Source organism: Panthera onca, chromosome B1, assembly GCF_046562875.1.
Source record: "Panthera onca isolate mPanOnc1 chromosome B1, mPanOnc1 haplotype 2, whole genome shotgun sequence".
NCBI lineage: Eukaryota > Metazoa > Chordata > Mammalia > Carnivora > Felidae > Panthera > Panthera onca.
The window spans coordinates 183940513-183953414 of NC_138342.1; the positions used below are offsets into that span (position 1 = coordinate 183940513).

The following is a 12902-nucleotide window of genomic DNA, read 5'->3' on the forward strand; positions in this document are numbered from 1 at the left end:
GCACCCCGAGGTGATCAAGTTTTTTATCCCTTCTTGTGTTGACGTGATGTTTAAGGTTGATTGATTTGCATATATTCAATCACCCTTGCATCCCAGGAATAAATCCCACTTGACCATGGTGGATGATTTTTTTAATGTGTTATTGGTTTTGGTTTGCTAATATTTTGTTGAGGATTTTTGCATTGATATTCATCAGAGATATCGGCCTTTGGTTTTCTTTTTTTTGTAGTATCTTTGCCTGGTTTTGGTATCAGGATAATGCTAACCTCACAGAATGACCTTGGAAGCTTTCTTTCCTCTTGTAGTTTTTGAAATAATTTGAGAAGACTAGGTATTAATCTCTAATTTATTTTTTTTAACGTTTATTTATTTTTGAGACAGAGAGAGACAGAGCATGAACGGGGAGGGTCAGAGAAAGGGAGGCACAGAATCTGAAACAGGCTCCAGGCTCTGAGCTGTCCACACAGAGCCCGACGCGGGGCTCGAACTCACGGACCGCGAGATCGTGACCTGAGCCGAAGTCAGCCGCTTAACCGACTGAGCCACCCAGGCGCCCCAATCTCTAATTTAAATGTTAGGTTGAATCCAACTGTGAAGGCCTCTGGTCCTGGACTTTGTTAGAAGTTTTTTGATTACTGATTCAGTTTCATTGCGGGTAATTGGTCTGTTAAAATTTTCTATTTCTTTCAGCTTTAGTTTTGGAAAGTTACATGTTTCTAGGAACGTATCCATTTTTTCAAGGTTGTCCAATTTGTTGGCATATAATTTTTCATAATATTCTTATAATCCTTTGTATTTCCGGTGCCTTGGTTGTTACTTCTCCTCTTTCATTTCTGATTTTGAGTCCTTTTTTTTTTCTTGATGAGTCTGGCTAAAAGTTTATCAATCTTGTTGATCTTTTCAAAGAACCAGCTTCTAGTTTCATCAATCTGTTCTATTGGTTTTTAGTTTCTATTTATTTCTTCTGTAATCTTTTATTTACTTCCTTCTACTGGCTTTGTACTTTGTTCCTTTTTGAGCCCCTTGAAATGTAAGTTCCAGTTTTACTTTTATATTTAAAATAATTGTGTGAAAATGTATATACTGTTTTATGGTTAATTTTTTCCTTGACATATCATGAATATTTTTCTGTGTTACTATAATACCACAGTATGTTTAACTAAATCTCTATTGTTGGAATTTTATGTTATTTGTCACTTTCCCATCTGAGTCATTGCTGCAATAAACATATAGGTAACCGTAACTTATCCCTACAGGTGGAGTTGTTTATTGGTGTATTATTCTTTTTTTAAAACAAATATTTAATTTTATTTTTTTAAATTTACATCCAAATTAGTTATCATACAGTGCAACAATGATTTCAGAAGTAGATTCCTTAATGTCCCTTACCCATTTAGCCCACCCCCCCCACAACCCCTCCATAACCCTGTTTGTTCTCCATATTTAAGAGTCTCTTGTGTTTTGTCCCCCTCCCTGTTTTTATATTATTTTTGCTTCCCTTCCCTTATGTTTATCTGTTTTGTCTCTTAAAGTCTTCATATGAATGAAGTCATATGATGTTTGTCTTTCTCTGACTAATTTTGCTTAGCATAATACCCTCCAGTTCCATCCACGTGGTTGCAAATGGCAAGATATCATTCTTTTTGATTGCTGAGTAACACTCCATTGTATATATATACCACATCTTCCTTTTCCATTCATTCATTTATGGACATTTGGGCTCTTTCCATACTTTGGCTATTGTTGATAGTGCTGCTATAAACATTGGGGTGCATATGTCCCTTCGAAACAGCATGCCTGTATCCCTTGGATAAATGCCTAATGGTGCAATTGCTGGGTCGTAGAGTAGTTCTATTTTTAGTTTTTTGAGGAACCTCCATACTGTTTTCCAGAGTGGCTGCACCAGCTTGCATTCCCATGGTGTATTATTCTTTTAAAGTATTTTTGAATTTGGCCTGCTAATGCTTTGTTGAGGATTTTTGCAGCTGTGTTCATCAGAGATATTGGCACATAATTTTCTTTTTTTTTTTTTTATAGTGTCTTTGTCTGGTTTTGCTTTCAGGGTAATGCTGGCCTAGTAGAATGAATTTGGAAGCATTCCTTCCTCCTCCATTTTTTGGAATAGTTTGAGAAGTATACTATGAACTCTTCTTTAAATATTTGGTAGAATTTACCTGTGAAGCCGTCTGGTCTTGGACTTTGTTGGGAGGTTTTGGATTACGGATTTAATAGTATTACCAGTGATTATTCTGTTCAGATATTTTATTTCTTCCTGATTCAGTCTTGGAAGACTGTATGTTTCTAAGAATTTATTCCTTTCTTCTAGATTGCTCAAGTTGTTGGTGTATGTTGTTCATTTCAGTCTTTTGTATTTATGTAGTTGTAATTTCTCCTCTTTCATTTCTGATTTTATTTATCTGGGCCCTCTCTCTTTTCTTCTTAATGAGCCTGGCTAGAGGTTTATCATTTTTCTCTTTTCCAAGAAACAGCTCCTACTTTCATTGATCTTTTTTTTATTTTTTTATTTGTGTGTGTGTATTATTTATTTATTTATTTATTTATTTATTTATTAAAAAAAATTTTTTTTTTAACGTTTATTTATTTTTGAGACAGGGAGAGACAGAGCATGAACGGGGGAGGGTCAGAGAGAGAGAGGGAGACACAGAATCCGAAACAGGCTCCAGGCTTTGAACTGTCAGCACAGAGCCCGACGCGGGGCTCGAACCCACGGAGCGCGAGATCGTGACCTGGGCCGAAGTCGGATGCCCAACCGACTGAGCCACCCAGGCGCCCCTATAATTTATTTATTTTTATTCTCCTCTTTGTTATTTCCTTCCTTCTACTACTTTGGGTTTTGTTTGTTATGCTTTTCCTAGTTACTTTGAATGTATGGTTAGATTGTTTCTTTGAGATCTTTCTTATTTCTTGAGATAGTCTGTATCACTGCCCTCTTAGAACTGCTTTTGCCGAGTCCCATTGATAATGGAACATTGTGTTTCCATTTTAATTTGTCTCAAGGTATTTTTAAATATACTCTAGAATTTATTCATTGACCCAGATTATTTAGGAGTGTGTTGTTCAGCCTCATTTGTGTTTTTTCCAGGTTTTTTCTTGTGAAAATTTCTAGTTTCATATTGTTGTGTTTGGAAAGATGCTTAATATGATTTCAATCTTCTTAAATTTATTGAGACTTGTTTTGTTGCAAAAATATCATCTAATCTGGAGAATGTTCCCTGGGCAATTGAAAAAAATGTGCATTCTGCTGTTTTCTTTTGGGTTTTTTTTGAACTGTTATGTATATCTCTATTAAGTTTATGTAGTCTAAAGTTTCATTTAAGGACACTGTTTCCTTATTGATGTTCTGTCTGGGTAATCTATCCATTGATGTAAATGGAATGTTAAAGTCACTTAATGTTATTGTATTACTGTCAATTTCTCCCTTTATATCTGTTAATATTTGCTTTACATGTTCAGATGCTCCTGTGTTGGGTGCATAGATAAATACAGTCATATCCTCTCGGTGGAGTGATCCATTTACCATTAAGTAATGCCCCTTCTATGTATTTTGTTATAGTCTTTGTTTTAAAGTCTGACGTAAGTGTTGCTATGCCAGCCTTCTTTTCATTTCCATTTTCATGGAATGTCTTTTTTTCATCTCTTCATTTTCAGTCTGTATGTGCTTTTAGGTCCGAAGTGAGTCTCTTGTAGGCAGCATATAGAGGATCTTGTTTTTCTATCCATTCACTCACCCTTTGTTTTTTGATTGGAGCATTTAGTACAGTAACATTTAAAGTCATTATTGAGAGGTATGTGCTTATTGCCATTCTATTTTCCGGTTGTTTTTGTAGTTTGTCGCTGTTTCTTTTTTTTTTTTTTTCTTGGTTCCTTCCCTTGTGTTTTGATGATTTTAATTAGTGTAATGTTTGGCTTCCTTTCTCTCTCTCGCTCTCTCTTTAAATTTCTTATAGGTTTTTGGTTTGCAGTTATCATGAGGTTTGTGTATGACAAACCTAAGTATACAGTAGTCTCCTTTAAGTTGATGGTCACTTAAGTTTGGACACATTCTAAAAGCATTACATTTTATTTTCCCTTGCCACATTTTATGTTTTTGACATCATATTTTATGTATTTTTATTTTGTGTACTCCTTAGCCAATTATTCTAGGTCTGATTCATTTTACTACTTTTGCCTTTTAACCCTCACACTAGCTTTACAAGTGGTTGATCCACTGCTTTTACTATGTGTTTACTTTTACCATTAATATTTTTTTTCTGTTACAATTTTCTTACTTGTAGTTACGACTTTTTCTTTTCTGCTTAAAGAAATCCTTTTAACGTTTCTTGTAAGACCTGTTTAGTGCTAACGAACTCCTTTAAGTTTTATTTGTCTGGGGAACTCTTTACGCCTCCAATTCTGAGTAGGTCTTGGTGGGAAGATTGTTCTTGATTGTAGGCCTTTTCTTCAGCACCCTGAATATATGTCTTTTCCTTATGCCTGCAACGTTTCTGCTGAAAAGTCAGCTGATGTATGTAACTTGTATGTCATTAGTTGCTTTTTTGTTGCTGCTTTTAAGATTCTCTCTTTATAATTAATTTTTTACAGTTTAATTATAATATGTCTTCATGTGAAGCTCATTGGGTTCATCTTGTTTGGGACTCTGATTCCTGGACCTGTATGTCTGTTTTCCTTCCCAAGTTAGAGAAGTTTTCAGCTATTATTTCTTCACAAAAGTGTTCTGTCCCTTTCTCTCTGTTCTCCTTTCTGGGATACCTATAATGTTAATGTTTTATGCTTAATGTTGTCTAGAGATCTTTTAAACTATCTTTATTAAATTTTTTTCTCTCTTTCACTTGGATGGTTTCCACTCCTCTGTCTTCCAGATCACTGATTTCTTCTCCTGCATCCTCTAATCTGATGTTGATTCTCTCCAGTGTATTTAAAAAATCTTTTTTAATGTTTATTTATTTTTGAGAGAGAGAGAGACAGAGTGTGAATGGGGGAGAGGCAGAGAGAGAGGAAGACAGAGAATCGGAAGCAGTGTCCAGGCTCTGAGCTGTTAGCACAGACCCTGACATGAGGCTTGAACTCACGAACAGTGAAGTCATGACCTGAGCCGAAGTCAGATGCTCACCTAACTGAGCCACCCAGGTGTGCCACCTCTGGTGTATTTTTGAAATTTCATTTATTGTAGCCTTCAGTTCTGATTAGTTCTTTTTAATATTTTATTTTTATTTGTTGACATTCTCACTGTTCATCTATTATTTTTCTGAGCCCAATTAGCACCTTTATGACCATTACTTTGAATTCTTTATTAGGTAGATTGCTTATCTCTACTTCATTTTGTTCTTTTCCTGAGGTTTTGTCATATTCCTCTGTCTCCTCATTTTGTCTGACTCTCTGTTTGTTTCTATGTATTACGTAGATCAGCTATGTCTCTCAGTCTTGAAGGAATGGCCTTAAATAGTAGGTGTCCTCTGGGTCCCAGAAGAACAATCCCCCCAAGAGCCACCAGAACCAGGCAGTCCAGGGGTGACCCTGTGTGATCTGTAGGCACCTTCTTGTGGCTGGGCTATAGCTGCTGCAGGGCTGCTGGTGAACAGTTGTAAGGACTAGTTTTGACTTTTGTGGTTCTACTGGTGTGTGTGGCAGGTCCCCCCTCCTCGTGGTGTGATTCACTTAAAAAACTTTTTTTAATTTTTTTTTTTACATTTATTCATTTTTGAGAGACAGAGAGAGACAGAGCATGAGCAGGGGTGGGGGTGGGGGGGCAGAGACAGAGGGAGACACAGAATCTGAAGCAGGCTCCAGGCTCTGAGCTGTCAGCACAGAACCCGACGTGGGGCTCGAACTCACAGACCGCGAGATCATGACCTGAGCTGAAGTCAGATGCTTAACTGAGCCACCCACGTGCACACCCACCCCCCAAAATTTTTTCTTAATGTTTATTTGTTTTTGAGAGACAGAGTGCGAGTTGGGGAAGGGCAGAGAGAGAAAGAGACACAGAATCTGAAGCAGGCTTCAGACTCCAAGCTGTCAGCACAGAGCCCTATGTGGGGCTTGAACCGATGAACAGCGAGATCAGGATCTGAGCCGAAGTCAGACGTTTAACCGACTGAGCCACCCAGGCCCTGCGCTGTGATTCACTCTGAGGGGCAACGGTCCAGGCCAAGGCTACTCACCAAGTGTGGTAGGCATAGCGGGAGTTGCGTTGGGGGTACCAGTCCTAGCTGAGGCCACCTCCTGGGTGAGGCAGAGTGACAGCCATTTTGGTGGGTCAGCTACTGGTCAGGTGGGTCCACAGGGTAATGTGGAGGTGGGGTGAGTGGGCTGGCAAGGTAGATGGAATGTGTCAGAGGTGGCACCCACCAGTGTTGGCCCAGCTAGATAGAGGGAGAGTAAATAAAATGACCTTACCAGCCTTCCCCTCTCAAAGAACATCCCTACAGATCCCTGCTCCTACAGTCCATGCCTTAAAATTAGTCAATAAATCTCTTTCACATATGGCCCAGGCACTGTTCAAACTGCTGCCTCTGTGCTAGGTCTCGGTGTGAGTAACTTGTGTTCAAGCCCTTGAAAAGTAGAGTTTTGGCTTCCTATTGTCTCTGGCTTTCTTGAGGTGAAACCTTGGTTTTCAAAGCAAGACATTCCTGGGTTTTGTCTTCCTGTTGCAGGTCCCCAGCGCTGAGGTAGCGCTGAGGTAGCGTTCAAGATGTGGAACTTGAACCCCTCAGTGCTCAGGGATTACCTCCTCCTCTCTGTGCCAGGGGTGTGAGCCCTCACTATATCGTGTCTTTGACCCTTCTCCTCCTCTTAATGTGCCTTTTTCTTTATATCTGTGGTTGTTTTGGAGCTGCTCTGCTGGTCTCCAAGTTGTTCCCGGAGAGAATTGTTCTTATGTAGTTGTTTTGTTGTGTCTGTGAGAAGAGGTGAGCTCAGGGTTTTTCTTCTCTGTCAACTTGATCCCATCCTCTGACTTCTTTTTAAGAATACAGAAGAATCTGGCATAAGTCGTTGTAGTAGAAAAGTCCTGAGTCACATTCACAGACATTAACATAACCTGTTGTTGGGATAGAAATACTGGAGTTATATTGCAAGCATTTTGAGGAGGTCCTTGGATAGTCCTCAAACATACACAAGGGGGATGGAGGGAGGGAGGGTGGGAGGGAAGGAAGGAAGCAGAGAGAGAGGAAGGGACCTTTCAGCTTAGTTTCTGATACTGAAACTGTATTCATTTTGTTTCTCATTTTGCATATTTGGTTCTCTACTAGCTTCTCATACATATTTCTTTTCATCATCTTTTTCTTTTATATCATAAACTGTGAAACTTTGATATGTTTTACCAGCTGTCTGTTTCCCAGGGTTTGTACTTTGTTGATATGGCTCTATTCCCAGCATATCATGGAGCCGTTATTTTCTGACACATTCTTAAAAAGAAGCTTAAACACAAGGCCCTGTACAAACGCTTGAAACATGAACAAGCAAATACACATGAATCTTGATCTCCTTTGATGCTTGGCATAGCACCTTGCCTGTGGTAGAAACTAAATAATTAATTTTCGAAGTGCATGTTGAATAAGGAGGATTTTGGATTGCATCTTTTTTCTCTCGCTCCTTATGCTTCTCTTTTATGTCAACAGAGGCAACACGGTCTCCCGTGCACAATATCTGGGATCATACAGTTGAGTGGCCCGGGGAACATTACTTAACCTTCAAATTCTTCTCCTGTGGTTCCAACACTTACATGGGAAAGTTAGCTAGCTTCTCCGGTCTTAGTTTGCCCACCTGCAACTTGGGGAGGATAATAACATCTGTTTCATAAAGATTTTATGAGGATGAAATTAGTCAAAATCTATAAAGGGATTAAAACAGTGCTTAACACATATTAAGCGTTACTTAAGTTTTAGCCAGTATTATTTGACCATCTCCGTCTCGTGGGATTGAGAAAAAGTCATGTGTACCTTAGGTTCTGTCCATTACAGACTAGATGTTTAATAACTAGTTGTTTTCCTGCTTCTGTTCCATTTAATTACTCATTGATTTTTTTTCATTTTTATTTATTTATTTTGAGAGAAAATGCAAGTGAGGGTGGGGCTCACGAACCGTAAGATCATGACCTGAGCCAAAATCAAGCATTCAGTTGCTCAACCAACTGAGCCACCCAGATACTCCACTTACTTATCGAACTGTTAACTTGCTGTCGAAATAGAAAATAGGCTATCACAAATATTACTCAGCTAATTAAATCAGATCTTGCATGTTTTTGATTGTGGGGTATGTGCGTGTGTATGTGTGTGTCCATATTTAGCAGGATTTGCAGGTTAGTTAGAGGCATCATCTCTTAGTCAAAATTCCTTGACTTCATTTCAGTAGGATGGAAATCCATGCCGTTTTCATTTATGAACATTTGTAAGCTGAGTCTTTGTGACACTAGGATTAGAAGCTCTACTGTTCCCAGTTGGAAGACTTTGGACAAGGTACTTCTCTAAGTTTCAGTGTCCTCATCAGTAAAAGAGGAAAAATAGTACCTCCCTCCTAATGTGGTCACAAAAAGCAGAGGACCATCATAATAGCTATATACAAAATGTCTGAAACACTTACTCTGTGCCACACACTGTTCTAAGTCTTGAACTTATCCAAAAAGCTTAGTGCAAAGCCTGCACTCCCAAGCGTTAGCTGTTGTTGCTGTTAATTCAAGTCTGAGGAAGTAGGTGTAGCCAGAATGTAGAAGGCATGAGCTCCAAGCCTTCTAGCTAAGGAGTCTCAAGGTCATGGTGGAGTTAGGGTTTGAATCCTGTCAATGTGTCTCCAACGTCCAAGATCTTATGCCTCCCATGACTGCTGCCTGTCACCATAGACCTCTGCCCACCTGCGTTCCAGTCAAAGATGTCTTTGCCAGGCACCAAACTGCCTTTTGTCTCTTTTCAGGGGATCTCATTCCTTTGGAATGCATGCCCCCTATTTTGTGCATGTGAAAGTCCTTCTCTTCCCCTAAGATTCTCTCAGCCCTGAAGCTTTGCTGGTTACCCTCCTTGGCCTGCCCATGGCATTTTGTATAGAGGGAACTTGAGAGAAGCACACTACTTAAGTATCATTTTGTCTCTTACTTTGCACTTCAGAATCTCCCATTTAACTTCTGCTCATTAAGTATTTATGGGACCAGTGACTAGTTATTTTGTAATCGAGGGCTTACCTCCTGCCCTTGGCTTGTAGGGTCTAGGGAAAGGATAGGAGCATAGACCCTACCACCCTTACCTGGTCACTGCCCCAGGTGAGATCAACAGTGGTCCCTAAGTTTGAGAGCTGTCAACCTCCTCCTCTATGCCATCCCATGATATAGCGTCCCTATCTACCCCTCCAGAAGAGAGTAGGATGGGCAACATGCTCAAAACTTCAAGCCTCCACTGATGGGAATGGACTGTGTGTAAAGGCCACGGGACCTCCCCGGAAGACATACACACATGATGCACACACATACATAGTTCTAAATTTTGAATACTCTTTGAAACGTTGACTTGTCCTTCACTGAGCTCACTGTGGGTCAGGTCTGGAAGTGCGTGTTTGGAAGAGAAAGACCTAAGCTGAGCCAATTAGTGTAAATTCTACTTAATCTTAAATATACTTTTGGGGGGCACTTGGTCACAGCACCTTTTTGCTCCACTCAAACTTTACACCATCCACTGTTCTGGGGATTTGTTAAGTGTTACAAGAAAAGGGGACAGTACTTGGATGAAGGGTCTCCCAGGGCTTTGCAGGGCTCATTGAGTCCTTGTCTCCACTTCATCCTGCAGACTCTGCCCCCAGAGGCCTTAGGTCATAGTCCACCCCTTTGGGGAAACCGCTGCTGGGACTATGTGAGACCATTAGAAGAAATGGACATTTTAAATCCTGGCATTTAAACTGTAATCCTACTAAATAATTTGTTTCCTGTTTTATATTGTTTGCATACAAGAGGGGGTGGAAAAATCCAGAAATGTTTTCCAGTGCATTTCCTTCCTTCCACCCCCAATCCTGCTAAAGATACAGCATGCAGATTTCATGGTGGTAGGGTTATTCCCAAGTGCTAAATTTCTTTGTGCCCAATTATTTTCCTAGTAGGAATGGCATGTAATACTTTCTATCACTACGATGTTAGCAAACGTTGGGTCCACGGAAGGTGCTTGATACGTTGATCAATTAAATGCTGATTTTGTACCCCAGTTCTGAGCTCTATAGGGAATGTGCTCAGATATTTTGGTACACCTAGGAAGACATCCACCTCCATTTTCTTTCCACCTTTCTATTTTTTTATCTGCGGAAAGCCGGCTGTATCCTCACAATTGAAATTACATATTTGGTCATTGCCAAAAACTTTCATTCTGCCAAATGAAGTGTGTGTGGGGGGAGGGGCAGGAATCTCTTTTAAAGGTATCTGATGCTTTCAAGCATCCATTTCTTGAATCTTCCTTTTTGATGATACCTTTTCCTGATTCTTCTGTCCTCTATCTACCTTTTCTTGCCCTGGCGGACTCTAGTTTGGCTCTAGATTTTGTCCTCAAACTTCTCCTCTTCTCTGTGCTTTCCCTTGTTGAGTTCATTCTTTCTTTTAGCTTCTCCTCTTACTCCTTTGTAGATGACTCCCCCAAATACAAATCTAGTGCTGTTTTATCTCCTCTGTGCCTCAGCCTGTGTTTCCAAGTGCCACATGAACTGGCATCCACACTTCGGTGACCCACATTTCATCACAAATTCAAAGTCTTCAATGGTGGCTCTATTATTTTGCCTGCCCTAGTCTCCTTTCTCTTCTCAGTGATTCCGTCTCGGTTGGTTAAAGCCCCAGTCTTTCTAACACATAGAAATACAAATTGAGTGGTCATTACTGATATATCTCTTTCTTCCACCTCTTATACCCAGTCTGTCATAAATGTCCCCCAGAAAAACATGCCTTAAATTTGCTTCTGTTCCTCTGCCAGCACCCGGCCCAGCCCCAGCACTGGCTGCGCCATTCATCACAGGAACAGGCTCTCAGTCTCCCCCTCTTCCTCCTGCCTCTCCCTCGCCCACCTCATGCCCTGGCTAAGGTGCCGTCACTTCCCACCTCCACACCTGAGGGTGGTCCCTGCTGCCTGTTCTCAACCAAATGCCCCGTGACTCCCAACCCCCTCCCTCTGTGTCCTCTGTGGCGAATACGTTAAATCCTCAAATCGGTATTGAGTGCCTTCCACCCACCACGCACTCAGGCCGTGGGGGTGCAGTAAGAGGAGCAGACCAGGTTGGTCCCAGCCCTCCCGGGACTGTAGTTTCCTGAGCAAGTGAGCTCACTGCCCCTGCCTCTCCACCCCCGCCTTTAAAGGTCCGGCGTGTCTCACTTCCTCCCCAAAGCTGCCTTCAGCCTCTTCAACCCACAGGGATAAATCCCTTTTCAGAATTCCTATTGTCCTTGTTTACTTATTCTCTGATCCTTTTGTGTATATTAGTTTTAACTGCCTACCTGGACTGTAATGTCCTTGAGGTCCACTGTTTTTCATTTGCTGTGCTCTCTCCGCTGTGGGGTATGTATTGTGTGTCATTGTTGTAGTGGTATTCACAATAATTACTACTAGTAATTCTGCAATTATGTGCAATTAAGCTACCATTAGAAGAATGCAATGAATTTGTTATGGCATGCAGAACTTTACATGTGTTTGCTTCTCTGATGCGTACATACTTCACTCACTTAAGTAATTGACTCAGCGTCCACTAGCTGTGGGTCTCAGGGAAGTCACTTCTTTCTGAGACTCAGCTTCTTCATCTGCAGTGTTGAGAGCTGGATGCCTTTTTCTTTTTTTCCCACACATCACTGGTTGGGTGTCTTCTCTTTAAGGTTCCTTCCACTTCCAACCCTGTGGTTCAATTCAATTTCACTCCACTCATTTCTAGGGAATCTTTACTGTGTACTGTGCACAGATTTGTTGCTGAGGGAATATAAAACAAATATGGCCCAGTCCCCGCCCTCAGAGTTTTTGCCATCCATTGTAATAACAGGAAGCCATGGGTATCCGAGGGATAGAGAACAAGGGGGCTAATTACGTCACTAGGAGAAAGCTAGAGTTGATTCTAATTAAAAGCTTCCTGAAGGGGGAGAGATTTCCGTTCCCTTGAAAGGAGGTAGTTGATGGTGTGGGAGTACAGAGGCCCTGGTGGGGAAAGCAGCTATTCAGCGGTGAACCAGAACAGGGCTGTGTTTAGGATCAACCAACCAGACATTGGTTGTGTGCTAAATTTAGTGTGGCTACCTCACTGACGGCGTTGCAAAGCACAACAGGAGAGTTTCAGCTACGTCGCAAAAGTATGTGGATCTCAGAGGGGTGAGCCATTTGGCTATTTGAGATGCATCCTTGGATTAAAACCATTTATTTTGGCATGCCCACGTGCAGAGGCTCATAAGCCACAGGGGAGTATGTCTCCCATTGATGATACATCTGGATTCCTGTCACAACATAATACACTGAATCACCATTACCGTCAGCTAGTGATAGAGTTCAATATTAATATTTATGTCTCTCCTTATTCCAGAAGGAACTGAAGCAGTTTGCAAATATATTCACATGAACAAGCTAAAAATGCAAGAGATGCAAAATGAGAAAATATAAGTAGAAATAATAGTGGGAGGTCAGAGGAAAGTTAAATGCTCAAACGTTCTAAGCACTGTACCCGAGGTGGGCTGCATAACGGGGGCTTAGTAAATCTTAGCAACCAAGCATTTTTCCCCTAAAGTTTTTATTTATTTTTAAATGTTTATTTATTTTGGGGAAAGAGAGGGAGAGTGGGGGACAGGGGCAGAGAGAGAGAGGGAGACACAGAATTCGAAGCAGTCTCCAGGCTCTGAGCTGTCAGCACAGAGCCCAACACGGGTTTCCAACCCATGAACCGTGAGATCGTGACCT

The 12902-nt window shown here is 40.9% G+C and overlaps 1 protein-coding gene across 2 annotated transcripts in view; it reads left to right on the forward strand.

Annotated features, from left to right (window-relative positions):
• Positions 1 to 12902, forward strand: part of PDGFRL (platelet derived growth factor receptor like) — a 69894-nt gene that overhangs the window by 47508 nt on the left and 9484 nt on the right. The window lies entirely within an intron of this gene.